The sequence below is a fragment of the Pinus tabuliformis genome, chromosome 2_2 (assembly GCF_031772625.1).
Source record: "Pinus tabuliformis cultivar Carrire ecotype Pingquan chromosome 2_2, CPIR1, whole genome shotgun sequence".
Classification (NCBI taxonomy): domain Eukaryota; kingdom Viridiplantae; phylum Streptophyta; class Pinopsida; order Pinales; family Pinaceae; genus Pinus; species Pinus tabuliformis.
In genome coordinates, this window is record NC_142300.1 from 36920726 (window position 1) to 36947386 (window position 26661).

The following is a 26661-nucleotide window of genomic DNA, read 5'->3' on the forward strand; positions in this document are numbered from 1 at the left end:
CCACCTGGGCCTACAATACCACCTGGAAGACTAGCAATGGATTCACACCCTATGAGTTGGTCTATGGGAAAAAGGCCCCATTGTCCATTGAATTTGAGTACAATACATTGAGGATGGTATCCCAACTAGATCTAGATCTCAACAGTGCACAAAAAGAGAGATTGCTCTAGTTGAATGGGTTAGATGAGTTCAGAATGCAGGCCCTCCTACACACAGAGGTAACTCAAATTCAGAGGAAGATCTGGCATGACAAGAACATCAAGGACAAGCAATTTCAAGAAGGTGATTTAGCTTTGTTATATGATTCCAGATATAAAGACTTTAAGGGAAAGTTAAGGACTAGATGGTTAGGGCCTTATGTCATAGAGAAATGTCATGATAATGGTTTAGTGCAAATCAGAACCATAGATGTAGAGGCCATTCCTTTACTTGTTAATGGGCACAGATTGAAAGTTTACAAAAGGCCATTGTCAAAGCAAGAGTTCATTGATGGTATCAACAAAATAGTGATGGTGGTGGAGCAAGTCTCAACTCCTACCTCATCAAGTCCCTAAGAAAAAGAAAAAAGAAAAAAAATAAGGAGACTCAGGTGAAAACCTCCATGAGGTGCTTGAGTCCCACTGTTGGGTTGAAAACCTCTTGAGGTGGCCCAATGGTGTCAAAAAAAAAAAAAAAATAAAAAGATCTCTGGGTGAAAACCTCTCTTGAGGTGCCCAGGGCAAGCAACTAGGATGAAAACCTCTTAGAGGCAGACTAGTTGTTTTAAAAAATATATATAAATAGAAAATAGAAAAGAAAAATTATGAAAATATTGTTTGCATGTCAGCAGGAGGATGATCAGAGCAACAATGGAGAATCAAAATGGATCTATTCAGCTCATATTTTTATTTCTCCATTCATTATCCTTCATCATTCCACCATTCCTTTCATTTTTTTCACTCATTTGCCTAAGTTTGCAAGGGTTCTGTGTTTTCTACAAGATTCCCTGAAAACCTACAAGATGATCCTGTAGGAATTACAGTGGCTTGGGAATCCTAAAGGAAGTGACCCTAGAGCAAGGAAATGGCATGCCCATGTCAAAGAAATAAATTACTACATCACCATCTCACTACCATACCTCTTGTTATCACTCAGATGTTTTCCCTAGAAGTTATCAAAAAAGGAATAGTCTGAGGTAACCACAAACCTAATCTTTTAGACTCAGGTTCTAGCCAACCTAAGTTCACAAAGGGCTCTCTCTTTATAATTTAACTTTTTTTTTGGGTAGATTTCAGGCTAGTTATTAGTGCTCATGATGTTTTGTTTTGATTGGGTGGTGGAATTAAGAAAACAGATGGGCAGAGTAAGTATTCAGGCCATTGGGCTATGGAGTCAATCAAGAGTGGCTTAACTGGATCTGATCAATCACTAAGGTAAGAGTTCACAGGGCAGGCTAGCATAGCAAAAGAAAATCTGCAGGTTCAAATGGATGAGGTAGTCCTAACTAGGGCAAAGGGCAATGAAGAATCCTTAACCGGGATTAAGATGAAGAAAGGAAGGATGATTAGTAGCAAAGGGAAATGAAGAATCCTTTACTATGGACCAAAGGGGGGGGTAAACTATGGAAGTAAGGGAGCAATTAAGAATTCCCAGACCAAGATAGTTTAGTAGAAAACATATAGAAAGTAAACAGTTAAAACAGAGAGAATTTAAGCTAGTTTTGAGATATCATTCCTTGTTTACTTTACAGATTTCATAAGAGACACATATGAATATTTATAACATGAAGAGAAAACAATATTTAAACATGAAGAGATAATACTTATTTGTTCCAACTGTGCACAAGAATCCAGTGAAATGTCCTTAGCTTTATTTCATATCCAGCGAAACCAGTCCAGTCTTGAGTACAATGGCTCCTTGGCTCAATATAAAATGTCTACAGAAATGTATATTAATCCACACCACCCTAATTACTTCAAATTGTGAAGTATTTATATCAAAAAATGTTACAAAATATCTCATAACAATACGAGAATTATTCTAGGAAACCGAAGAAATCTTCAAGCATGAAGATAGAGTCAGATGGAGAATTGTCTTCTTGCTATCTCTTTTATTGTGACTGTGTTGGCTGTTGTAATTCGGATTTGGCTCTTTTAGTTGCTTGATACTGATGTGCTAGATTCACTTTATGTATTCTACCTATTGATACTCTTTACCTGCTACACTTTGAATCTGTTTTATCTATTTTACCTGGCTACCATACAGATTTATTGCAGTAACTCTATAGTAAATCTGTATGTTTCATCCACCATTCATTGTCAGGTAATTTTATCCTTATCATATTTCTATATATCTCGTCAACTTCTGTATACTTAGTAAAATTCATCCTGTTGATGAACAAGTGTTTGACCTCATGCTCTATGAAAAACAGATTTTATAGACTATCATATAATACCTTCCTAGTGGGCAAAGATTTTATCCCTGAAGTACTAGCTTGGCTACTGGCTAGCTTGTTTAGTCTTTCAATATAATCATCTTGAGTCATCAACTTGTCATGTATTACCATAGGATTGGGAATTCCTTTTTCTCTTAAAATACCATACTTTGCCATAAATATGTCAATGTTTGCTTAGATACTCTAGCATTTTTTCTCAAGATTTAGCATAAGGTTTCTCTTGGTGAGAACCTTCTTGATTTCTATGATTGTTCCTGTTTTGTCTTCTATTTCCAGTTCATCAAGATGGTACCTGTTTCTGCTGTTCAGGAATGTTATCAATTGATTGGCTTCTTCAAGCTTATCTTCCAATTCTTCCATTGTCTTGTGGATTGCTTCTGTGGCCACTTTGACTAGTTCAGTCTGTTCAAAAATAACCTGAATAGATGGCCAAACATCATTGATGGAATCAATGATGTTGACCCAAAGATTTTCCTTCATGTCTCCAAGTGGTTGTTGCAATGTCAAGTCCTTTTCAAGGACTTTTATTCTTTATCCCATTCTTTGATTCTTCTGAACTTCTTCCTTCTGTTGTATCTGTGCAAGTTTGCAATCAGTCTCCAATCTTGACACTTTTTCTCTAAGCTTCTTAAGCTCAATAGCTTGGATTCTCATTTCCTCAATGACTTTTACCAATCCAGCTGTCTTTTCTGTGGATGTCCCTGTGCTTGTTGATGTACCTTTAACTGGCAGAGTAGTAGCTGGTTGAACTTTTGGCAATAATGAAGTAGCCAATGTGGAGGGTACTGCTGTAGAAACTGTAGGAATTACAGTCTGAGGAGTGGTGGCCAACTCACTCTGTTTAGATTGTATCAATTTATCCAGTTCTTTCTCTATTTCTTTTAGTTGTTCGTTTAGCTTAAGGACTAAGTCCATAAGCTCTTCCTCCTTTTGAGTTTCCAATACTTCAGCTGTCTGAGGATGATGCAGGGGGAATCTTGAGATGCTTTTTCAGTGCAACTATGCCATCATTTTTCTTCTTAATAAGCTTTTCTGCAGCTTTCACATCTTTGGGATCATGGCCCAGTTCTCTGACTAAGTCCTCTAGGGACTTTATTCTGGTATCTTTGGCCTGTGAAGAGGCCTTCTCTAACTGGAATTGCACTGATATATTCATTAGCAAATTTTGGAGTTGGTGAGTTGCAATAGCCTTACTGGTCAAGGTGGAGTAGACCATTTCCCCAGTATACTTTTTTAATTCAATTTGGTCAATAAGATGGATATCCTTTGCCAAAACCTCAAAGTCTATTTTCAAATAATCAACAATTGACCTGGGCTGCTGTGTTGTGGGCTTCATGAAAGTCATCTGCATTTTTCCTTCTTTTACATCAAAGGCTGAAATTAGCCTTGTCTGATTAGTTGGAGCCATATTTAGATAATGTGCATAACTTTGGGCCTTCAATATTTCATTCCTGGCCTTTATTTCTTTATATTTCTCTCTGATGTCTTGGCTCTGGCCAGTAGGAGCCCTGAAGGAGGATACTTCCACGCTCTGTTGCCTTTCTAGCATTTGAGCCTGTGAGGTGGAAGGTTCTTGTGTACCGCCTAAGGGAGTGGTATGTCTACTGTCTACTCTTTCTGCACCTGTAGTTCCTGTTGTTTCTTCAATAAACTCCTGTTCTGAAAATGGATTCAACCTTTGCCTCTTGACATAAGTTTGGGCAACAGGTCTACTAGAAGGAGCGGCCTCCTCTCTATCTCTTTTAGGATTTCTCTCCTCATTTAGAGGATTTTGTAAAATAGGTGTATTTTTCATGATATGTTCTGGTTGAGAAGTTCTTCTGAAATCTATGGCTATTCTAATTCCTCTGGCTACTCTGATGCCTCTGGTTGCTCTGATGGTTGTTGCTCTTGAGGTCCTTCTTCTGTTGTTTGCCCACTGTGTCCCTGTGATTCCCTTTGTGATTGGGACTCTACTGGCACTTGTACAAATGAATCTTCATCGATTCTTCTTTCTAACTCAATCAATGCATTATGAACAACAACTTCTATTCTATCTCGGTCTACCAAAGTGTCTTCCACCCATTCTAGATGATTTTCATATTGTTCCATTTCAGGAATTCTATGGTGGATATAAGCAGATAATTTGTTCTTTTATCTCCTATTTCAAATGAACTCTAAAGGGTCATAATTCCAAATAAAACTTTGTTTCAGTCTCAGTCTTTGGAGGATTTGCTCTACTTCCTTTCCTACTTCCCTACTGTTACATATAAGTGGGCCAATATGATCTTTTATTCTAAGTTGAGCTTTCTTCTTGGCCTTCACAAAATGCACCTCATCTGAATTAATCATTTGCCTGTAGTACTCTAGAGAAAACAATCTTATAGGGAGGTATCTGGGAAATTCGTAGGGAGCCAACTCACATCCATATATTCTTATTTCAGTGTGGTTTTGGTACAAGTACCAATCTCCCACTCTATATTGTTTGGACAACTGTAGGACCCTCCTGATATCTGCACTGATTCTGGGGGGAGGGCTTCCTAATAGCATAGTTGCCACTGGGTGTACAAAGAGATCTATGAAATCAGTATAAGAATATTGAGAGTCATTTAGGTGGATTAATGAAGTCCAGAAGACCACAGATCTAGGGTTGCCTCTGGTATCAAGATTTTGGAGTGTGATTGGGAATTTGTCAGCTTGATAATACAAGAAAAGATGATATAAAACTGAAGAATATTTGAACACTCTTTCATTATCCAACCTCATGAATTGATCATGCATTTTATTAGCAATGAACTTAGCATAGTCAAACATGATGGCTAGGGGCTACCCAGGAGAGTAAATGGACATAAAGGCTATAATGATTTCATCAACAAATTCACTTGTAGTCTGGCCTAACACATTGGATATCATTTCTATGATGTCTCGGCCAAGATCAGAGAATATAGTCCACATATAAGGGGGAGGGTCCTTTGGAATGTATTTTTCTTCCCTGATGAAGGTCTGGTATAACCGAGCAAGTTTGATTGAGGTGAGTGTAGGGAATCTATTAAGAAAATCTCCAACAGAAAGAGGGGTTAGGCTTCGGTTTGGTTGTAACTACAACATTTCATTTATGGACTCAGCAGTGATGGTAAATAATACAGAATGATCAGGGTTCATTAATGCCCTTTAGCTGGGATTATAGTTCATATGGCAGTAATGGATAATCTCTGGGAAGATATGAACTCTGGGGAACTGGTATTTGGGTAAACCTGATTCCCAAAGTCCTATGTAGTCTGCATGGTTCAAGTACTGGTCTCTGTACCTGCAGTATAGTTTCAAAGGGGATTCTTGGACAGAGGTATCTTTAATATGAAAATATTTATCTACCAGTGGGAGATGATCTAAATCCCTGTGAGGAGTAGAAATGGGCATGACATTCAATGCAATTGGGGCAGCCATCCTTGGTTCTTGTGGATTCAAGGACGGGGTGAAGGGTTTTCAGTGAAATTGGGAAAAATTGGTCTAATTCAGAGTATTTTGGAGTCACTAGGCAACTATCTTACTAAATTACTTAGTAATTTGAAGAAATTTAGTTCAGGTTTGGGAATAAAATAGGGTTTCTTACCGAATTTGGGGTAAATACCTTGTTTCAGCTTTTGAACGGAGTAATGGCGACTATGTAATGTTTACAGGAAGTGCACGCGACTGAAAGGTGGTTTGGAGTTTCAGCAGCTTCAACAAGTTGGCAGTTGGACATAGGTTGACGATTGCACATACTCTGGTGCTTGCATGGAGGTCTGAGCAGTCTTTTTCACGATAAAACAAAAAACAATGAGTTTTTTAGTTTTATTCGTAAAGTCAATGATTTTGGCGGGTACACTGGGAAAAGGACACTTGGCGTTAAGTGGGGGATGTGACATTTTGTCATTTAGCAGGAGGCAGTAAGCGGGATCATATCGCACTACTTTTGGGATAAAGTGGTTTTTGGGGGAGGCTGCCCGATGCCATTCATCGGGCGCCACATAGCAGTGGGGTGAATAGTGAAACCACCCATATCGGGTGGGTAAAGGTCAGCCTTTGGAGGGCGCCTGATATGAGCATCAACCGTTGGATCAAAAGGGGTTAGATCACATGGTGATCGGGGTGATGATTTGATATGAAGTTTAATGGAGGGGCCCGACGAGGTTTTAATGCGCGGAGGGATTAATTAATTGTGGATTATGGAGGTTTAATGACATCGGGAGCGATTTCATTGGTGGGGATAGATTATTAATTAATCATTGATTGATTAATTAACCTCTTTTATTCGGTGGTGGGTCATGGTTATTAATTAGTCGCTAATCGACTTAATTAACTCATTAACTATTCACTAATAAAGTTTATGTTTCAAACTTCGGGGCGGGATATTAACATATGGGTTTTTAATAAAATATACGAGAAAGGGTTTATTTTGGGATTTAATAATATGGTTAATAAATTAATATGAAAAGGGCGGAAAGGATTTTTACCATAAGTTTAATGTATAACACATGATTGGCGCACTTTATTCATATACACAAAATACTTAGGGTAAGATGGTTTTTATGAGTTGTTTGAGTGAAAAGGGGTTTGCTTGGGGGTGATTACTTTCCCTAGGCAAATGGTGATTTTACCTTTAGGAAAAGGGATTTTTATGGGAAAACGAATGAATTGAAGGGGGGTGAATTTTCATGAGGGGATTTTAGTACTTAGGACCTATAAATTATTGGGCCAAGGGTCCGGTCCCTCCAGAAGTCAGAGAAATGCTTTGAGCCCCTTTAACTTAAGGTTTTAGGTACTTATGACTTTTCTTATGGTAAATTAGTAAAATTAAGGGTAAAATGAATAGGGAAATTAATCACTTGACTTTGTGTAAATGCTCAATTATCATCCATACTTTAGCAACTTGATGATGAAAGTAAATGACATGATTTAATCTAATCAATCATCACAATTCTACAACCATGCAACTACTTACCCATCTACTCATCCTACCATTTTTTCTACTCTTTATTAGGGTGCACTTAAGCTAGCAAACCCTTATCAAAACATTTTTATTTTCTTTTACAATAGAAATCTATCTAAGTCTATCCTTATTATATCCAAGGGCTCAGATTAAATTGTTGAGCTCCTTTTATTTACTTTACCTATCTACTTATCTATCAAGATTAAACAATTTGGTCAGATTTTATTCTCTATCTCTAATCATGAAATTAAAAACTTGAAATAGCCAAGTTTAAACATTTTGACTATCCATGGATTGTGACAAAGGTAAGAAGCTGCACACAATCTTTTATTCTGCATCAAAAGTAAATAGTAGTGGCATTTTTACTTGCACACTTTCATGGTATTTTTCTATCTTGGGGTTCATTTTTTCATCTTTTTTGACCTTTTTCTTTATTCTTTTTGTCCTTTGATTTTTCTTTTTAGGACATACCCTCTTTACATTTTTAAATTTTTTTTGATTTTTTGAATATGGAAAACATTTACAGAAATCAAAGGTATGTACATATTACAGATTTGACCTCAGCCATTCAAAAATTATGACACCTATTGGTATAGGAACATAACACCTCTCTCCACCATGATCGCCCCCTTCATTCATAAAAAGAATCAGTTTCCAAAAACATTACAGTTTTTAGAAAAAAAAACATAGAGAAAAAAGATGAAGACAGAGAGCAAGGGGACAACACCTGAAGGTTATTTTTCATCATTCACAAACCCCTAGACCTCCTCTCTGCCCATGCTAATCATCCTCAGATCCCAACAATAGAATATGATTAAAAATTTTGGGGGAGAAACAACTACAGGACATCCGGTAGGAAATCTTGTAGCAGCCTATTCCACAGAACATAAATCATAGGTTGTAGCAAGTTTCAAGCATGGAGATCCAAAGGTAGGAGAAGCTCCTCTAGAGCCTAGCAGCAGTAGCAACATCATCATCATCAAAACCAGGTACCTGCACATCAAGGAAAATCATCAAAGGACAATATATAAAAAAAGAGAAAAAAAAAAGAGGAAAAATCACATGCAGCCAACACACAACAAAAACCTCATTTCTTCAAAAATATGCAGCAAGGTGTTGTTACCTTGGGTAAGTATCTTGCTTCCACTCTCTCATTTTCATAATGTGATCAAAAAATGTCAAGATTGTGAACAAGTTGGTTTATAAGCGAAAGGTGGCCAGTTAACTTGGTCACCTTCATTTAGTAAATGAGGACAAAGCAGTTAGTCCTCACACACGTGGTAGCAGTCAAGTCAAAGAAAAGGAGGATGAGGTTGAAATCAGTTAAGCTATGGATGCCCGAAGTGGGAGTTGATTACAAGGTGAGGAGAATGATGATGTGGTAGTGGGACCAACAGTCCAAAAATAGATATTCGTACCTCGGCTTCCAACACACCACCTCACTCAAATCCACCATAAGAGGAAATAAACATTGATCCCCATGCATAGATGCATTCACATTCTCGAGCCTCTCCATAGAAAATTTTCTCTTCACCCTCAAGCAGTCTACAAGAGAGGTAAATTTCATTTTTTTCCTGTGCAGGACCACCTACAAGATCTTACAAGGAATCCTACATGATCCCACAGGAATCCTACAGGATACATTCAGGCAGTCTACAGGAATGGTAGTGAGAAATTTTAGAGGGAGAAAAATAGGGGTTGGCTACATCAAGCATTGTAAGGAGGTAGGCTCTACATTTCCTCCTATTTTTCCAAGTGAAAGGAACAAAAAAATCCTCTAGTTTGTTGAAATTGATTGCAGTAAAAGGGAATTGTATCCACATAAATTTCAGTTCAATTTCCTCCTTCATTAAAATTTTGTATCAGACATATATACTCCTCCATCCATCAGACAAAATGATAATGGGGTTTAATAGAACGAATCCCATCAACACCGTGAGGATTCACCAACACCCTCCTATGCTAGAAATATTCACAAGGCATAATTCAATGGGCTTCTTTAAGAAATTGAGGGGGTATGATGATGAAGTAGCCAGAGATTTTAATCTCTCCCTCATTCCACTAACTAGGATCCATGCCACTATTGTGGTGAGAGGCCTCTCCATAGAACCCATCCCTGAACTCATAAGAAGAATTACCACACTCCCCTTAGGAGTGCCTTAGAGAAAGGACGACAAGGGAAATTGAAAAACTGCAAAGAAGAAATTATTTTTAGAGGGAGAGGAGGCCATGGAAGACAAAAATGGAGTAAGAAGAGAAAGCCTACCATACCCCTGGAATGAAATAAGCTACCACCTTATAAAATATATATCATGTGAAGGTAGGTATAGTGTGGTATATGGATACCACTTTAGGCTTCTTGAAGAATTGAGGTTTGGAGCAAATACACCTCCTCACCATAGACTCAACATACCCTACTTCCTTCTTCAATCATTGATAGATATGAGCATGAAGGTACAGGAAGGAAACTACCAACAGCTAGCCCATCATAGTTTAAGTAGACTCATCATAGAATATGCCCTCCAAAACCTTAGAATTCCTATCACATGGGAAATTTTTAGAGACATGCAGACAGAGGAGGATATAAAAGCCCTCGAATATGACAAGATCCCTACTTCCAATGAGAGGGATGAAGAAGAAACTGAAACAGATGAAGGAGAAGCAGAGAGGGATGAAGAGGGAATAGATTAGGAGGAAAAGGAAGAAAAAGAGAAGGAAAGTGGTGAAGAAACAAAAGAAGATTCCAAGGAGGAAATTGATGAACAAGGTGAGGAACTAGAGGAAGAAGAAGAGGAGAAAGACAAAGATGAAAAGGGCAATGGAAAAGAGGAAGCAGAAGACAAGGAGGAGTCACCTAGGGCGTCTCCAGAACCCACTGAGAAAGAGGCAGCAGTTTCCCTCACTTCCCTTAGCACCCTTATCAAACAAAAAGTCAAAAGACAGAGACAAACTCCTTTATACATTAGAACAAGAAAAAGTACAAGAATAAGGCAGGGAAAACCTCAAACTCCCACCAAGGTTCCCATTGTTATTGAAGACTCACCTAAATAGTAAGAGAAGATAGCTCCTCTTATAAAAACTCAAGGATAAGGATCCTCAGTACAAACCTATTGTAAGTCTCCTATCACTTATGTGAGAAGGCCTATGACTAGATCTGCCTCATGCAAGGGAAAAGACATCCTATAGGATGCACAGCAGGACCTAGAGGAAGCAGAGGAAATCCTACAGGAAACTCTGCTAAACCTACAGGAAACTAAAAAATTGGATAAGGAAGGGAGTATGCAGCAAGAAATAAAGAAGGAGGATCCATAGTTAAGGGAACCTAGTCCTCAACCTAACCTTGACTCCTACTACAGATTTATTGAAGGGGGTAGGGTCATTCCACAAAAATTTTCCATCCCATTATTCTTTGAGCTTGAGAAAGAAAGAACAAGAACAAATAGATGGATGCAGATTTCCAAGTCCAAGGGAGTGGAGGACATAGGTCACATGGAGGAAAAGCTCAAAGAGATGCACAGAGAACTAAGCAGCCTGAGGGACAGAGAGGCGATAATGAAAGCTTAATTGGAGGCAGAAAATGCATGGTTGAAAAGACAGCTGTAATAAAGATAGAATCAATTGGCAACCATGGCTAGTATATCCCTAGAGGCAATTCAGTGCAGGATGCCAACTAAGTCCTATGCATTATACATTAAGGAACAATGGTTGTAGTTCCAAATCAAGACCCTAGCACAGAGAGGCACTATGCCATTCTTAGATTATAGACAGTTCATTGATCTTTGTGATCAAAGCACACTGGAGGATAGGGCTAAGATGTCTTAGTTCTACTTGCATAACATGGCCTTGACATACCTGAATGTATGGGACCCTAATGCAAAACTAGGGAATTTACAGTTGATGGATTTGTTATCATGGATGAACCATGAGGAAGCAAGGGCTGAAGAAATGAAGAATATATTGGTAGGGGAACAAACAGAGCCTCTCATGATAAGAGTTAAGTAGTCAAATCTAATGGTTGTCATCAACACAAATAATTTAATCGCAAACGATCCTCAACTTGCACCCAGGTATCTTGATGCCCAAGAGCAAGAAATTAAACATTTTGAGGATATGTTCAGGCTGTTAGGGGATGACAACATGCAAGCTTGCCAAAGGATATGGAATACTTTTCCATACAGTTTGAAAATCAGAGAGTATCATTCTCCTCAAAGAATGAATGAAGCATTGAAAAGGACACCCATGTACAAGCAAACCATCCAAAGGACCAAAGTCAATTGGATTGCCTTGAGACTCAATCCACTGCTGCTCTTGGGGATGTTATAAGGAAGGAAGGAAGAGGAAGAAAGAAAGAAGTGGGAGGAGATAGAAAGGAAGACAAGATTCTATGCACAAGAAGAGGAAACCACAACAGAAGCATGGGAAGTCAAGGAGGCCATGAGGGCTATGAAAGATATGGATATTGATTGAGTTGCTCAGAGGATGAGCAACACTTTCAGTAGGGGGCTGATGATGAGCCTCATCATTGGGTAACTATATGGACCTTAATTCACCTCCTAGCTTAGTCAAATCAACTCTTCTCACAATTTATTACATGTTTTGATTATATTTTGTTTAATGAGATGAGTCAAAGTGATATATTATGCCAAGTGGACTAATGTGCATTGAATGTAGGCTTGTGAGAGAAAATCAATGAATTTTTGCAAGATTAAGGGCTGAAACTTGAATCGTACAAGGAAGAGAGATTGTAGGAGTTAAATCCTCCTCATTTACTCCTCCCTCATTCGAATATTCCTCCATCAATCACACTAGCTCGTAGTACAAGCAGCCAAGTCATGAAGATCAAAAGGCAGTCGAGAAAGTGACAGTCAAAGAGTTAGTTTATCTTGAGTTTGGAAGCCGAGCATCCCTATATTTAAGGAAGTCATTGGAGACTTCATTTGTATAAATAAAGAGGCCTAGAGCCTCATTAGGATTCGAATTTTTGTTGTAAAAACACTAGTTATTTTTTAGCTCCAAACTTGTGGAAGACATTGCTATGTAATTTTATGTTTTGATAATGAGAATGAGCTTTTTCTTGATCCAGTACTGAGTTAACTCAGAAGGCTGAAGCTATTGGGTTAGGGCCTAACCATAGCAGGAAAGGCTCCTCTTCTTGTATCTGTATGCTTAGATTTATTTCATAGATTCATGGTTAAATTGTCCTTAGAAGTATTTCATTGCAAGTAGTGTAGATTTGATTAGTTTGTTTATTAGTTTGCTTCCATTTGTGCTTTAGTTTAGCAATAGTTTAGAAGAGATAAATGACCATCAAAAATCTTTCAATAGGTCTTTTTGCCTAACTTCTTCCTTCATGGATCATGATTTGAGGAAAGGACTCCTATGCATCCCCAAAAAGACAGAATTCTACTTTCTCATAGAATTTAGAGTTTTTTGTACTTAAGCCAACATTTGATAAATTTGCAAGAGTAGGACCTAGTCATAATTTCTTCCATCTTTAGCCTTACAATATATCTCATCAATGATTCCATCTTATATGGCAAGTTTTCCTCATGCATGAAGTAGATAACTAGCTCATTAAACAAAGTTTTCCTAACTTATTGAAATTCACCTTGTTTACATGATTTTTGGGAAAATATCAATGTTTGATGGATTGCATGTGTTTTAGAAGTAAAGAGAGATCTCATAGACAACAACCTCTTTCAAACTTCATCCATCCATGATCATTCCTTGCTTTCACTAAGACCCTCACCAATTTCATCATTTTACGAGGAAACTTCTCCAAGCATGTTGAGAAAATCCAACCATCTCCCAACCTTGGTTTTGAGTTCTGAGTGATCCTAGGAATTTTCTCACCTCATTCCATCCACCAACCACCTTCCCTAAGCCTTCCATCACCTTCAGCACCCATCATTTTTCTCTCAGCTATATCCTATAGAAATACAGGGAATCCTGTAGGTTTTTAGGACATCCTGTAGGTTTTCCTGTAGTGGCCTGTTTTGAGGACGAATTGAGGGAAAATCCTATAGGAAGCCAGACAAGGTCACCTAAGGGTCTCCCAAACCTTCCAACCATCCACCAGCATTCCTAAGCCACCTACCACATCGCCAAAAGAGATTAGCTTTCACACTCTTCCATAAAAAAGATAAAAAGAAAAACAGATTTATTCTAGTCATTTACATGCACAGTAGTAATGTTTGATGTTTTGAACTTACATTCTTAGGATAGTAGAATTTCATACATGTTAACTTAGCATTCTTTTTGAAGCATAGTCTCTTAGAAGTTAGTTAGGAAATGGTGTGTTTTAGCATTGGATTTTAGTCTTTTTCCTTACTGTAGTAGACAAGCTTTCTCTTAGAGTAGATTTCTCTTTCCCTCATCAGTAATCAAGCTTCTTCTGAATCCATAGAAGTTTGGCTTGAAAACACCTAGTGGTATCTCACCAACTGAATAGTGACAAAAGGGCAGAACCATCACTTTTACTTGTGTATACAACATTGTTACCTCCAAGTTTGTACGAACCCCGGGTTGATAAAGTAAAGCTAGTAACGCCAGGAGTTGGAGTATTCTTGTTGCAATACTTTTGTGCATCAACGGGGACAAGATGAGGAGAACCCAAATCTTGCCAAGAAGTTGAGGACATAATACTAATAGATGCACCCTCATCTACGACTGTGTTAGGTACGACCATATGGTAAGCCTGTATTTTAATATGGAAAGGCACATAAGATGGAAGGCGATATCCTGCCAGTCGACTCAAATCAAAAGAAGTGACTAAACTACTTAGAGGGGGTGTCATAGGAACATGAGAGCTGCCCACTTACTTGATGGGAACAGGAGAAACGCTCTCATGTACCTCGGGAACAAGAGGATTTACCTCCAGTTCTTTCAAAACTAAAGAGACCAGAAGAACCTGAGCAGAATGAGGTTCAATCTCTACCGAAATGGTGCAGTTAACTGAAGGTGGGGTCAAGTATACCAGTTTCTCAACCAATGGTTGGTCGAGAATGGACTCACAAGACTCAATTTCAAAGAGAGTAAGGTTGACCAAAGATGACTTTCGATCAATCACTGGATCAACTAGTGAAGGATCAGGGGAAATCTTTCGATACCCAGTCGGGAGATGAGGTTGAGAAGCTATAAGGTTTTCCAACTCTTTGGAAGCTTCATCCATATGAGGAAAAAGGTGAATCGGATAATTACCTTCACACAACTGACAGGTAAATTTGACTTTTCCCTTTTTCCCATAGGCTTTAATGTTTCAAGTTGAGGTTTGTTACTAGCATGATCACCAGAGGCTGATGACAAAGGTCAATGTGAACATGTGGACCACAATTCTAAGACCTTGGGAATACTAGGACAATTCCAAAGAAGGTGGTCACCCTTACATAACATGCAAGGGAATTTTACTTTCTGGGGCTGTTCTACGAAACGAGAGATTCTGGGTTTGATCCCCAGTGGAGTCGCCATTTTTTTGACAAGGTTAATCCTCTAGGCGGACAAAGATGATCCCTCTAGCCTAATGAGTGGGTCTAGAAACTGAAGTGACAATCAACTAGGAATCTTCCTAGATTATAATTGAAAATTAGAATGAGAGAGATGACCTACCTCGTTCCGATACTATTCCGATTTCCTTTTTTGAAATCCTCGAACTGCTTGTGTCCCGGACTTGTTGCTGATTTTCTCAGCTCTTATGTACCTACACAAGAAATCAAGAGACAACAAAGCATACCAAAACTAATAGAAAATCCAATAATAACCTACTTAGTTGATCAAGGAATGTCAAGCTATTACATACATGAACATATCTATTTTGGGAAAATGAACAAACAATTGTATATTATTTAAAAAATAAAGGGAAGCTTACAACCATAGCCTTGATGTTGAGAGGCTCTCCTTGAGTGGGAATCCAAGTCCAAGCCAAGAAACTCTCCAAACAGTCCTTCTCCAAGTTTAATGAATAGCCCTTAAGCCCAAGCTTGTCCTAGGGGTGCAAATGGACATAGGCCAACCATTTGGGAATGGGAGAAGAGGAATTTATAGGTTGGGAAAGGGAGTTAGGACTCCTCCAAAGATAGGATTCGTCCCACATCTCAAGGAGGTAGCTCATATGGATAAGACAAAGAGGTCAATTTAGGAGGATTCAACCTCATCTATCCAAAACCACCTCCAGGTCGTCGTTCTGGAAGTTTCTCATCCTCTTTGGGAAAATTACCTTTTTGGGATCATTGCGGGTATGCAAGGGAACAGAGTGATTCCATCATGGGTCAAACACTGTGCAATAGGTGATCATCATGGTTTTAAGCTTTGTAAGGGTGATGACCCTCATTTTAGGGTTTTAAGAGCTATTTCTTCAGGGAAAGCTCAAGAAATTTTCCAAGAAAAGTTAAAGGAGGGATCTGAACTGTATACATGGATGAGTATACTGTATAATGGTCATGTTTCGGGCACTTTAGGGTATGTCACAGGGAAGTGTAAGAGGCATGACAAAATACTGTGTAACACTTCTATAATGATTAAAAAAATTAATTCCAATTGTGTAGTGGAGTTATGTTCATATGCTGGAAGTGGTTTGGTTCAATGTTTCCTAACCCAATCTAGCCACTAACTTCATTTACTAATGAATATTCTCTTTTAACAACATTATAGAAGCACAATAACCTTTTTCTAACATTTACATGATGAGTCCCAAACAAGAAAAGCTAGTAAATAAACACCTGAGGAGCACGAGAAATACGGAGGAATTTTAGTCAGAAACCTCGGTCGCACCCACAGAACTGGCTACATGCGATTGAAACTCCTCATTCACTCCCATAGGCCTTCCTACCAGTGACTGGAGCTTTCACTCGCTTCCATAACACTGTCATGCAAGCGTCTATGGCAGAGGATGATCAAAAACATCTTTCCTATGCTTAGAACATGCTAACACTTACTCCACCAGTTGATCATCATCAGTAAGTCCTCAGGAAGCCATTGTAGCCTCTGCAATATTCTAGTAATCCACTATAACAACTCCATCGTTATCACAAGTCAAACTAAGTTGAATTGAATGCCATCCATCAGTTGTTCCAACACTCAAACCATCAAGATTTACCACAGCTACTCCAACATATGTAACCATCAATGAGAGACCCTACAACGGATCATACAAGATGAAACCCATCCATACACACACCAAAGACCATAATCATAACTGTCAACTAGGTGTGACAGTTCACATCCTACTCACCATACACAAGCCAACAATCTGCACTAACATCTGCAACTATCAAGCTAAGGTTTGCAATCAATGCACAAGTCAACTACCATCTCACTATCATAAGCTCAATAACTGTAACAATCAACAGTGTAGCAGCTCATCCATACACGCACACACACCAAATACCATAAACCAATCAACCATATGCATACACAATCACATACTACTTGGTTGAAATCAATGCCAACCAAACAACTGATCCATAATGCCAACAATCTCCCCCTTTGGCATTCATGGAAACCCCAGTTAAACCAACCAAATGCACTAACATATACAACTATCAAGCTAAGGTCTACAACAAATGCACAAATCAAGTACCGTCTCACCAACATAAGCCCAGTAAATGTGCCAATAAACCATGTAGCAGCTCATCCATACACACACACCAGAGACCATAAACCAATCAACCATATGCATACACAATCACATTTTACTAGGTTGACATTAATGCCAACCAAACAACTAATCCATAATCCCAACAATCTCCCCCTTTGGCATTGATGGAAACCCCAGCTAAAGCAACCAACTATACTAACATATGGAATTGTCAAGCTAAGGTCTGCAACCATTGCACAAGTCAAGTACCATCTCACTAGCATAACCCCAGTAACTATACCAATACACCATGTAGCATCTCATCCATACACACACACACTAGATACCATAAACCAATCAACCATATGCATACACAATCACATACTACTAGGTTGACATCAATTCCAATCAAACAATTGATCCATAATGCCAACAATATCCCCCTTTGGCATTGATGGAAAACCTAACTAAACTAACCAAATGGTCTCTGAAAAACACCTCCTTCACTCCCCCTTTGACATCAATGGAAAAGGGTTTACCTCATCCAAGTAAGTATAGATGAAAGGACACTACTCCCCCTAGACACTAGTTGTGTCTCAATAAGCAGCAACAACCATAACTCGCTCTGTCCTAAAGAATTAGCAAAATACTCAAGTAATAACTCCATCTATATGGACAACACTGTCAGGTCAACTTAAACAACAACAACAAACCATATCCATTAGCATAGTGTGGAAAACAACATACCATAACCAGTAAGAATAGCAACACATCATATACATTAGCAAGGGCAATTCATAATGCATCAACAGACTACAACACTCCTCATGGAAACATGGCATCAATAAATGGTAGTAATATCTCTCTCTCTCTCTCCTAAAGAAACAATAGAAAAATCTCCATGAACACCACTCTCAACCAACAACAGCAAAACTTGACTTAGTAACAACATGAATAATAGAAACACATACAATGAGTAGAATCACTCTCTCCATTAGCAGCATATCATAACCATTAACAGAATCTAATGTGAGAAAAAACACATCATGATAAACAACATCACTCAACTCGGCAACACCAACCACATCAACCTCACTCTCATCCAAACCAACAACAACATAGTGTAGCGGTAACAACAACAAACCATGTCTGATCAACAACAAAATATTGGATATGCTCCCCCTAAGCATCATCATCCTGTAACCAATGCCTTCTGGTTGAAGGCTACACCTCAAGGACCAAGGGAATGACTATACAATATGATTGATATACAGTACATGACTGAAACAACACTCATAAGCCCATATGAATGGTTGCCCTCATCAATGAATACTAGATATCAAGACTCTCTCTCCAACATGACCATGACCAATGATAAAATACAATGTAGTACATGGTTTTATAATGAGATACAAGGTTATCAAATGACTATGACATGATATATAATAGCCCAAAGATGGCTGCAAAAACTCATAACAAATGCCAACTTGTCATGACTCATAACCTTCCTATCACCAACTCATGAAAACATGAACTCAATGACATGAACACTTGATTACATGGCTTCATAAGAAAAATACATGACTGATAACTGATGAAGTACAATATGAAGCATGTGGTTGTTACATGACCAAAACTTAGGACCACAACATGACCAAAACTTATGCCTCTCCCCAAGACATACTCAAATAAGCTCCTTGACCAACACTACAAACATTTTGGCCAATCAACAAGATGATGAATGATCAACAATATATAAATCTCATCATGCATACAACCATCCAAGTGCATAAGATAGAGCCATCATCTAGTAACAAATGAAGTGATAGCAGCAGTAACTGATCATCATGAGATATGAAATAGTGAGCAATAATAGCATATAACCATGACATCAACTGAGGAGCATAAAACTCCAATATGTCGTAGAAGCATAAATATAACTCATGTACTTTTGGCAACAACATATGACCATCATATCACAACATCCATAATGCACTAACCAATATGTCTATATGATAGCAGAAATAGGCATGTCAAAAATATGTGCATCATTTGCAGTAGGAGGAAATCATCCACTCAAAGGTAGCAATAATCAAATCAACACATCTCAATATTTCTATGCCTGAATATTTTCCTTCAATTCTTCATACATTCTCTTGATGTCTTTTCCAACTCTAATCTCTTGAGTTAATATTCCTCTAATGTTTCCATTAACTTTATTTTCCCATAATCACTCAAATAAGCAGTGTTTAACTCTACTCTGATACCAAAATTTGATGCCAGTGCATCCTTTTATCCTCTCTAATGGTGGAAAAATTCATTATGGATTGATATTTCATCAAACCTACTTTCACTCCAAACCCCAGGTGTGGGCTCTTATTGATCCCATAATCATGACTATGTACGGGTTTGAATCAATGTACATCGCTCTATATAAGCACTATATAAAACTCCCCAAAACCTCCTTAATCTTAATTGAAGATCACATTTTCATTCGACGATGCTCTTATTCACTTTCCACTCTCTATATAGGAGTCATACATAATGACTCATCTCACACACAATCCAAAAATTCTAAACCCCTTAGTACCTAAGCTTAACTTAAAACCATTATATGGCCATGGTCATATCCAAGGGCTTAACTCCAAAGGTGCTAGGGAATTTCATCCATGCTAGTGGGCACTTTGGAATTATAATCAAGACTTGATCAAACCTAAAGTACATTCCACATATCCAAAATTGAGTTATCTATTTACTTGGTAGTCCTTTAAAATATCACACTCCTGGATGTGTTTTTCAACTTGATATAACTCCTTGACTTGGATGTATCCACCTCAACCCAAATCTATTCACCTTAGTTTGGACCTATTCATTAGATGGATAAGTTTGATGCACTTCCCAAAACTGCAGGGCTCACATATGAAATGATATTCCCACTTGAGGATATGTGGATAGAATGATACTCGAAATTCTTCGAGGACTGGGATATGTCTAGGGCCCTGATTCATCTACCCATTCTATTCATCCAGATGTGTCTTAGTCCAAATGCAACCTATTCACAAAATCTTAATTAGTGTTCTAGGGATCTAGCCCCTCACTCAACTTCTCACTCGACTTAATTAGTGTTCTAGGGATCCATCCTTCTTGTGCACCAATACTACTGGAGCAGAGAAAGAACTTTGACTCCGTTGAATTATACCAGCCTCTAGCATTTCTGCAACCATACGTTCAATTTCACTTTTTTGGACATAGGGATATCTGTACGGCCTGATGTTTAGAGGAACACTTCCTGGAATTAGATGAATAGCATGATCATGATCACGCATAGGTGGGAGACCTTTGGGAGTCTCAAATACCTTGGAATGATTGTCCAGGACTTTTTGGAGATCTAGAGAAATAGATGATTCTAATGTGGAAACATCCAGCGAACATAATTGTGCAATTACACCCCTTTGCTCCTTTTTTAGAAGCTTTGTCATACCATTAGAGTTGATTATCTTTCCTGGTTTCCCTGCAATACCCCTTAATTCAACTTCCTTTCCTTCCACAGAAAATTTGATGAAAAGTTCTTGAAAATTAAAAGCTATTGTACCCAAGGATTGTAGCCATTGGAGTCCTAGTACAACATCAGCACCTCCCATTGGAATGGAAAGCATTGGGCTAGTCAATACATATTCTCCCATGGATAGCTTGATATTATGGCACTTTCCAGAGCAATTTATTGTTCCTCCATTTGCAATCATCACTTGACACTCTGGTGCTGGATATAGGAAGAAATTCAATTATTTTGCTACCCTATAATGAATAAAATTGTGGGTGCTTCTTGAATCAATCAACACTATCACCTTTTTCTTCTTGATTTGTCCTTCTATCTTGATGGTTTTAGGAGTGGTAATTCCCACCAATGCATTACAAGATATGGTCGGATTTATTTGTTCTTCATCTAGGCTTTGTTCCTGGAGCATATCCTGTTCTTTTGACCTTTCTTGCTCCTTTTCTTCTTCCTCTTCACAATCTATGTAGAATAATTTCTTCTCAGCACACTTATGACCTTTAGTGTATTTGCTATCACAACTATAACAAAGCCCTTTTTCTCTTTTTTCTTCCAATTGTTGTGGTGTCAACCTTATAGGTTGTGGAAGACTAGGGGCAATTTCACTTCCGTCTTTATAGTTGTGAGTGGTATGCTTCATGGTTGCCATAATTTTGCTTTCCATTTTTCTTGCTAACCTGAATGCCTTCTCTAATGAATCAGGTTCCCAAAGTCGAACATCATGTTGGATATTATCCTTTAAAGACCCTATGAACACATCAATCCTATGCTGCTTTGGAATATCTTTTACCCTTATGTTCAATTTTTGGAACTCCTCAATGTGCTCCATTATTGAACCCTTTTGTTTGAGACTTATCAATTGGCTAAAAAAAGTGTTGCTTTTTGTATCCTCATAATGTGCTATCAATTCTTCCGTAAAAATTGCCCAAGTGATAAATTGTTTACGAGAGAAAAGCCATTGATACCATACAAATTGATTTGGTTCCAAATATAAAGTTTCCATACGTACCTTTTGTGTGTTTTGCACATTATTGAGATCGAAGAACTGCTCCATCGGTAATATCCATGTGGCAGGATCCTTGCCATCAAACTTCCTCATATCGATTTTTGGAATATGGTGGGTCTTCGATCCAACATTAGAGTCTATGGAATCATGATTAACATTTCTTTTGTTCACATCATGAGTTTCCTTTACAACCTTTTCACCATTAGTAAGTATTTCTTGTAGAAAATTTGTCAAATCTGTCTTCAAATCTGCCATGTCTGTCTTCAAATCCGTCCTCAAATCTGTCTTCAGATCATCCATCTTAGCTTCCATGCCCTTTATCTTAGATTCCACGCCATTTATCTTAGCATCTGTTAGCTTTTGTGAGCGTGACATTTGTTGCACTTGTTCTTGTAATTTTGATATATCATGTAGCATTTCTTCCTCTTCTTCATGAGTCATGCTAAAGCTTTCAGGTTCCTTACTAGCTTTTTGCATTTTCTTTCCTCGGGCCATCAGTTACCGATAATAATGCTTTACTATGCCCTTTGAATTCCTTCAAACCAAGCTTATGCAAAAATAAAAAATAAAAACTACACACCTTTTTTTACTTTGTAGAAGCCTGATATTGAATCTGATGTATCTCTGTAATTTCGAATCATCCAGTTCTGAAATTGTGACCTGTAGTAGCCTTCTATGTCCTCTTTCCAATGCCACTAGTTTGAACCAAATTGGATTCTCCAAGAAAGAGTTATGCACAATCTCCCGCAGTGACCTGATTATAGACTAGTTCAGTAGAGCGAACTTGTATGAAGTGCCACGTGTCACTATTTCAACCTTTAACTCTAAAAAATATATAAAGTAAAACTACAGTCTGTCCTCTTTCTGTACCTTCTCACGAAATTTCAATCCGATGCTTAGAAAGAAAGTTATGACGATTTTCCCCAGGTCACCGGTTTTGAGTGTAATTCAGGAGTCTGCAAAAAGACCAACTTCCTTAGATCATATCTCTGAAAATATCACGCGAAAAGCTCTGAAATTCGGACCCAAGGTTCAGCGCGATTTATCTCAAATGGGTTTTTTTTGCGACTTCTGAAATGTCACAGAAACAAAGTTATAGTGAAAATTCCACGATGACCTGTTTGGAGCAGCGAAACCCTAGAATCCAAAGCTCTGATACCAAATGTTATGAAACCAGCTCAAGAAAAGATAGAAAAGATAGATCAACGCCTTAGAATTCAGCCTCTTCGAGGGGGCAACCTCCTTTACATTACATAAATGAACAATTCTTGGATGATTCAAATGACAAAACCTCCTTTCTATATATAGGAGTCTATGGAGTCACAATATAATCCAGCTGACCTAACAATAATAATATAAAGCCACAAAAATAACAATAGAGAGATTCTATGGGCACATTAATAACAATATGGGGGTAATGGGGGCACAACAATATAAATAAGGGGTATAACTACAATAGTAATGGGGTAATCACTAGTATTATAGGGACCCAACAGAGCCTCTCTCAAGCTTCCTCACAAACATGGCTTCTTCTTCATTATATTCACAACATGAATCATCATGCTCTTCCCGGTTTCTTATCTACTTTGAAGGTTGATTCTTTTGCAACAGACTTGCCATTTAATATTATCATCTCATAGGAAGTAAGGATGTGAAGCAATTGATCTAGAGTGAGAGTATTTATATTGTTCATTTCTCCAATGGTTGAAAACTTGGCATTAAATACCTCAGGAAGAGATATAACCCCTTTTGAACTACTACAACTTCATCCTATTTCTCATCAAGGCCTCTTATAGTGTTCATAACCTCATCAAATCTTAAAAACTATTTTGCAATATCTTCATCACATGCATCCTTAAACACTCGAATTGCATTCTAAGAACATGAAGTTTATCTTTCTTCACCTTGTTTTCACCTTTATAGTAGCTACTCATCTCATCCTAGTTTTTAGCCGATGTGCAATCCATTACTTTGACAAGTTCTGATTTGGGTAGCACAACAAATAGGGCATTCATGGATTTATCATTGCATGTGAAATCCATCTTTTGATCTTTCATAATTACTATTGTAGGCTTTTGACATTCTTATTCCACAACATCCCATGCATCAACTCCAAGTGATTGGATGTAGGTTTTCATCCATACTTTCTAAGTAACAGTTTGTTCCATTTAACATAGGTTCCCTACTGGTGAATCTTCCTTCTCGGTTTTCCATGGTCCTTGATCTTTCTCCTATTTGTTTAACCAATGTGAAGTAACCTTCTCCAATACCAATTATTAGAAACCAGGACAATACTAAGACGGGGTGTGAATTATTATTGTAGGAATTTTAACAAATTTCTTTCACTTGTAAAAATATTAGGATATCGTAAGGCTTCAACCATTAATTCATATGAGCATGACATGAACCAACATGAAAAACAAAAATAACACAGAAAGATTCTTCAAAATTTACTTCAATTCCTTCAAAGGCATGCTACAACTTTATTTTACAAATTTCTTTGGCTACAACCAGCAAGAAGATACAACTCCCTAATTTATCAACTACAACTAAATGGAGTAACAACAACAAAATATTTACGAGCAAAAAATGGAAGGAAATACAACCCATGATCTATAAGATACAACCTGTTTAATATCAATAATTCATCTTTTATCCATTTTCAAACTAGAACGATAAATGCAATCTCAAAAATAAATTAATTTTCCTCTCAAAAACTCACCAACACACCTTTACAAATCTTTGATTATTGAGAAATTCATCGCCTACACTAGTAGTAACTAAACACATAATCTTCACCATCAACCACCATCTCACTCAATCGATTATGATTATAAAGAAAATTAGATTGGTGAATTTAGCTTCCTTTTCCCTTTAGTTATTCCTACATGCATAAATATTTTGTTAACTGGTTTCTTTCTGTTGTTTAAAACTCAATATTTGAGTTAAACTGAGTTAAAATTCTTGATTTTCCTTTTTTGAATTTTAGCTAAGTTCACCTCTTATCACGATTTCTTCAACTTTTCTTTTTGTATTGATGTTTAATCACATTTAATCATGAGTTTTGCATCTGTAAATAGCAAATTGCATCTCTGCATGTTGTTATAAACTCAATCTCTGAGTTAATCTGCCTCAATATACTCAAAAAATAAATTTTGGAGTTTTCATCAAAGCTTAGTAGAGGTTATTCTATTTCTAGTGCTTTTATAGCTTTGGATCAACTACCAAATCTATCTCTAATCTTGTTATTTCGTCGAATTTTTCCTTAAACCCTTGACATTTTTTTATTTTGGCTCCTTTGGGCAATAATAATACATGTTGTCACCTCTTCCTTGGCCCTTGAGCACTTAATAGTAAACTTCACTAGCCCTTGGTTGTCACTACTACATAAAACTTGTCCTGATGCTAATGCTTAGCCCCCAACACCTTTTATCTCAACACTTTTTTTTGTGAGTGTTTAAAAACCTTTAGCGGTCATGCTAATGGGTTGATTTGTCCTGTGGGGCTACTTGTTGCTTATTTTCCTGGTTGCCACCGCCACTGTGTACCACTGACATGTTCCAGCCCTTGCACCTTGGAAGTCCTTTTTTGCGCTCATAACATTCCTCTAGGGTGAATCCATAGGTATAATGTGTCCTCGTGGGGTCTCTCACTCCACCTACTAGCCAATCATTTGCATGACGTGCTTATCTATCCTTGACACTTATTGTGCCAGTCCAATGCCCTATCATCCTACTAGTTCCTCCTCTACGCACTTGAAATCCCTCTAGGATCAGGCCATTAGTATGATGTCATGTTGATTTCATATGTGTCACTTGGTGCCATCTGAGTGGTGACATGTGCCACTCATATTTGACCCACTATGGTACTTGAAACACCCAAAAACACCTGCTACATTTCCACCTATTATCGAGCCACGTTATGTTGGCATCACCATCCACCTATTCGTCCATTTTTCTACTATGGGCTAATCAAATTGTGCCACCTGTTTGATAGGGAGGAGAGAGAAGGAGGATATCAGTCCTTTGTTTTTCGTTAATTTCCTTTGTTAATTTTCCGAAGGAAAACCATCAGGCTCAAACCTTTAACTTGATGCCATGTTTGCCGACTGTCGGAGAACCCAACTGTGGTTCATGCAACCCCCCTTGCATGGTTTATGTTTTTGAGGGTGGGGGGTGGTGGGTAGCACAATCAACCTCCTGAATTGATCACGTGATTAAGGTTATGGGCAAATTGCCCATTGTGCGAGCCCCTTGCACTTTAACACTCAGACCCACTGACCCCTGCACACTGCCGCTAATGTGTCAGTGGAGACTCATGGACCTTGATCTGCCACTAGACATTCTCATTATTTAACGATCACCTGTAGGGATTGTGTCATCCCAATCCCTCTTTTGTGCACTCTTTGAAAACCTCTGAGGTACTCCTATCTAGATGAGCTATATGGGGGTTTCCAACAACAACCAATAAAAAATATTCTTATTGAGCTACAGTCTACCACATCTGCCCGACCTTTTGTATAACAACTCTGCTAAAATTCCCTACCAATTTGGGCACACTGTCAAACATAACATGCTCCAATGAGTCCTCCAACAATCACTTAGGTTTGCCACTTTAAGTTTTGGGGTCCTATTTTTAACTGACCATAAACTTTGATCCAGGAGGCCATTTTCAATATTCCACATACCAACAAAAATCTCTTTTAGAGCTCCATCCATGTTCTTGGGTTATGTCTACTCTTAAGGTTATCTTCTACACTATAAATTCCTTCAAAATCTCTGCACCATTCTCCATTAATGTTCATCTTCATCCTTCTTACTGCACATGAACCCTAATCACCTATGCCATCATCATTAACACTTTTGACACCTTTGCAATCAATGAAAACATATTCATAATAGGTACGAAGGAAATGTATTAGAAATATTTTCCCTCTATTTTGAAGAGATTTCTCATGCATGCATATAGGGCTTAAGGATTTTCTACATTACTTGTGCCACCAAAGATGATCTTTATGATGTTTTGCATGCTTTTAGACTTGTGTGTCTTTCGAAGGAAAATCCATCCACGTTGTGCAAAATTCAATATTGTAGGTTTTGCAAATGCATACAACCTCTTTTAATGTTTTTTAACAAAATTTTTTTAGTGA